Source organism: Lolium rigidum, chromosome 6, assembly GCF_022539505.1.
Source record: "Lolium rigidum isolate FL_2022 chromosome 6, APGP_CSIRO_Lrig_0.1, whole genome shotgun sequence".
Lineage (NCBI taxonomy): Eukaryota > Viridiplantae > Streptophyta > Magnoliopsida > Poales > Poaceae > Lolium > Lolium rigidum.
In genome coordinates, this window is record NC_061513.1 from 36,224,469 (window position 1) to 36,229,220 (window position 4,752).

Sequence of the window (4,752 nt, forward strand, 5' to 3'; positions counted from 1 at the left end):
CTATGGACCCATAGTCCAGGGGTGAACTACTCACACATCACTCCGGAGGCGACCATGGCAGTGAAGAGTCCTCCGGGAGAGGATTCCCCTCTCCGGCAGGGTGCCGGAGGCGATCTCCTGAATCCCCGAGATGGGATTGGCGGTGGCGGCGTCTGCGGAAGGTTTTCCGTATCGTGGCTCTCGGTGCGGAGTTATTATCGACGAAGGCTTATGTAGGCGGAAGGGTAGGTCGGGGGCGCCACGAGGGGCCCACACGCCGGGGCCGCGTGGCCCAAGCCACGGCCGCGCCGCCCTGGCGTGGCGTCGCCTCGTCGCCCCACTTCGTTTCCCTTTCGGACTTACGGAAGCTTCGTGGAAAAATAAGACCACAGGCGTTGATTTCGTCCAATTCCGAGAATATTTCCTTACTAGGATTTCTGAAACCAAAAATAGCAGAAAACAACAACTGGATCTTCGGCATCTTGTTAATAGGTTAGTGCCGGAAAATGCATAAATATGACATAAAGTATGTTTAAAACATGTAGGTATTGTCATAAAATAAGCATGTAACATAAGAAATTATCGATACGTTGGAGACGTATCAGTATGTGGCGTCTATCTCTCTCAAGCCTGGGTCGAGGCCTGAGAGATATGGATATCTAGCTAATTACAAACAAGTCAATATGTACCCAACCCTCGGAAGTGGTTATTGTGCACACAATTCTATGGTAATTGTGTGTGTACTGAGAGACATTTAGTTGACATCTAGCCCATTGGGATGGAAAGTGAAGATGATGACTCACATGTTGTGTGACTTGTTATAGTAGCCATCGTCATATCATTTTGACATGTTGGTCCAACTAGGATGGGACTGATGGGAATTCATTTTCTTCAAAGAAGAATTTTTAGGATGTAAAATTCTTGCCCTTCTCTCTGTTGCCACCTACAAGGGAACTCAAGAGATAAAACTGTAACTCCATGCGACACCCCTCCCTCTTCTCCCACTCACTCGCTACCGCAGAATTAGTCTCGATGGGCAAGCCCGTGCGGAGTCTATAAAGGTGAAAGGGATCACTGTGCCACCCTTTAGGTGCTTCGCTCTAGAATTTGGGGTGGTTTCCCTAGGTGAAGAACACGATGTCGAATTTTTCGTGAGTTGAAAACATTCTTCATGGGATACAAGCTTTGCCGTGCAGGTGTGAAGGTGGTGGAGATCGTGGATCGCAATTGGGTGCCCGATTACCATATCATCATTTCTGGTGGAGACGGCGATCCCTACCCCATGCTGCAAGTTCTTTTTTTTATGTTGCATCACTATCTTTCTCCCTTGATTCCTCACTGATCCTCCCTACAACCCCCGTGCAATTAGTTGAAACCCACAAATCCTTTCTTATGACTCCTAGAGGTGTCTTCTAGGGACTGCGAGGGTGGCTGGCGAGTATCTTTGTGGTTAGTGATAACCAGTAGTGATTTAATTGGTCAGCAATGATGATGTCTCATGGCGGGTTGTAAGATTCATGACTCTCGGTGTCCCTCTCCCCAAATGTGGCCATGTTCTCCCAGGGGGATGACACCCTCGAGCCTACGCAAGCAGGGATAGGGTGGCCCTCTATAGATAAATCACTATACTAGTGGTGGTAAGAGCCAAGTGTTTTGGCGAGTTCCGATTTTTTGTGTTGGACGAAGGTTTTTGTTCATGGCGTGGTTGAGCCATTAATTGATGAACGCTTTTTTATGTGGAGTTCCACTCGCACCATACGGTTCCTTCATGCCTTGCTTCGTGGCAGCTCGGTCGACATTGCTATTGTGGGTTATGAGTGATTTACTCTGCCACCAACGGTGTTGTTCCCTTCGCACCCTAGCGGGAGGACAGGGGGCCTTTTTGAAGGCACAAACAAAAGGCGTGTTCCCCATGTTTGGCCAAATTAATTGGGAACGGACCATAGTGGGTTATTCCGCTGACGACTCCTCTTCATATGATCCTCGTTTCCCTGGCAATGCTTACCGACGTTGGCCTCTGGTTTCCCAACAAAGCTTATTTGGTTTCCTCTGTTTGTTTGTTTGTTTGTTTGTTTGTTTGTTTGTTTGTTGTGTTTTCTTGATGGTGCACATTTACTCTATAAGAAACTGGTGAACTGGTTTCTCGAGTGTGTATATCTATAATCATGTTCTTTCTTCTCAATTGCATTTTTTCAATTGTGTTTTCCTTCTCGAAGGAGTTTTTGCTTTTCAGCTGTGTTATTCCTTCTCAACGTTGTCCTACTGCAATTTCTTCTCGGTTGCTTGGTTTTAACTACAATTCTCTTCTCTACTATGTTGTTTCCACTCCATAACAAACTCCATCTGAATCTGAATCTTATACTCCGGTGTAGTTCCATCCCATTTCCCTAGTTTATTTGTCACTAAATTTATGTGCTTCCCCTATTACACATCGTTAAGAGCAGTAGAGTTAAGAATATTGTTGTTCATACGGATGCAGTTGATATTGTTGTAGTTGAGAGTGATGTCGTTGAAAACATGTTTCAATTACATCATCTGATATGTATCACTCTTAAGAAAACTAGTAAACGCTCTCAAGTCTATCCCATGTGTCTTTATTAATTTAAAGGTGGGCTCAATGTCTTTGAGCTAAAAACACAAAAATCTTGTCGAGGATGTGGTAGAAAGTTAGTCCTAGCTGCTCGACCTGGTCGTCAATTAATTTGTAGTGAACTCCTCATGCACTCAAGCATTGATAATCTACCAGTCCACACCAATACGTATTCTTGAAGAGATAGCGCGCTGTTTAAAACTTTAGATGTCGTAGAAAGTTAGTCCTAGCTGGTCGATCCGTTGGTCAATTAATTTGTAGCGAACTCCTCATCCACTTAAATATTAAAAATTTATCAGGTAGCGTATTTGTTATTCGTACAGTCCATACCAATACGTATACTTGAGGAGCGTGGTTCTGCGTGGAACGCTGTACGGAAAGACTAGCAGTTCTGTGTAAAAGGCTCCTTCGAAGTGCTCAAAAGACTTGAAAGAGCATAGTGCATAGACAGAGCTGACACTGCTCCTTTCTCTTTTGTTACAGTTGTGCTTGGGTTATGGTGCATTGACTCCGACCGGGCTTGAACATCCATCCAGAGCTAAAGACATCAGTAGCAGCAGGTTGGCATCAAGCTTCAGAGGGAGCTTTCGCAGAGCTCAGCTGCATTGACCATATCCTGCTCTTGACGCAGAAACAAACGAGATACGGCTAACCACTCCTCCAGGATTGGATTAGGCAGTGGAGACACCAATTATGGGCTCCAAATTAGTGGTCAATTAGTTAACTGATGCCGATGTATGTGTTTATGCGCTTCATCACGATCCCCATGAAAGCTAAAGGCTGAAAGCAAACGTAGCTGTCCCTGTCTCTTTAGACCAAAGCAAAGCTGCGGGCATGGAAATTGACGCCACAGTCTGCTGTTTAGGCAACAGAGAGTACTAACTAAGCATATTAGCATACTCCTAGTAGTATTAATCTGCATCACCTAGGTGTGTCCTAGTTTAGGGAGTGGTGCAGCTCCCCTGTCTGAAAACTGAAGTACCGGAAAGGCAAAAAATCTAGGGAGATATTTTGCTAAGATGCATGGGTCAACTCCGAAAATACGTAGTGGGAGTCTGGGAGATAAGTACTCATGGATCCTATATATAATTTGCCGGTTTCAAAATTCATACTTTTAGCGCTCAAAAAATTCAAAAAATTCATGCATGTATGATGTATCTTTTCTGAATTCATGTGCCTTGCATCTGAAGGTCTGCGCCAAGAAACAACGGCTAAGTACGTTTCTTGCTATTCGTGCACAATCTGTGGCGGGGAATACAATAAGCTAGCAGAGTACTTTGCTGTTCTGATCAGCAACTACATGCATGTATCATTGCAGCTATACTGCTTACACGTCCTTATCCACAAGCACAAAAGATTTATCTGAGCATAATGATGGAATCTGATCATTACCACCCAGTAACAAACTAAGATCGGCAAAGATAGTCTGAGCTCTGAAGCCTAGTAAGAAACAGGGCGAAATGCTTAACTGGGTCAAGAACTGGTGAGTCTGGGAAGAAGGACCTTGCCAAGTCTGAACTGGAGGTGGCAATATCGCAAGACAACGTATGCCTCCATGGCGCTTATCCGCGGCCCATTTAACGTTGCTGGACAAAGGACACTGGACCTGCGCACTATGGTTTAGTTTTGATCTGGCGGAGCACATCCTATACACCGATCAGGTTGGTGCCTACTAGCCACCGCACACCCTGATCGGGGGTCTGGCGCATTTTCACATTTTTTCTTTTTCTTTTTCTTTGTTTTCTGTTTCTGTTTCTGTTTTTTCTTTTTTTTTTATGTTTATGTTTATTTTTGTTTAAAATCCAAAAAATTCAAATTTCAAAAGTTCAAAATTGAAAATAGTTCAAATTAAAAAAATGTTCAAATTTGAAAAGTGTTCAAAACGAAAAATGTTCACAGCTAAAAAATGTCCGTATCCGAAAAATATTCATAATCGAAAAAAAATTAAGATTTTGGGTAATATCATGAAAAAAAATCAATTTAAAAAATGTTCAAATTTTGAAAAAATTTCAATCTAAAAATATTCAAATTTGAAAAAACAATATTTGAACATAAAAAATGTTCAAATTCGAAAATTATTCAAATTCCAAAAATTGTTAAAATTCGAAAAAAATTCAAATCTGAAAAAATTCAAATAAAAATTGTTCAAGTTCGGAAATTGTTCATATAAAAAACTCGACAAT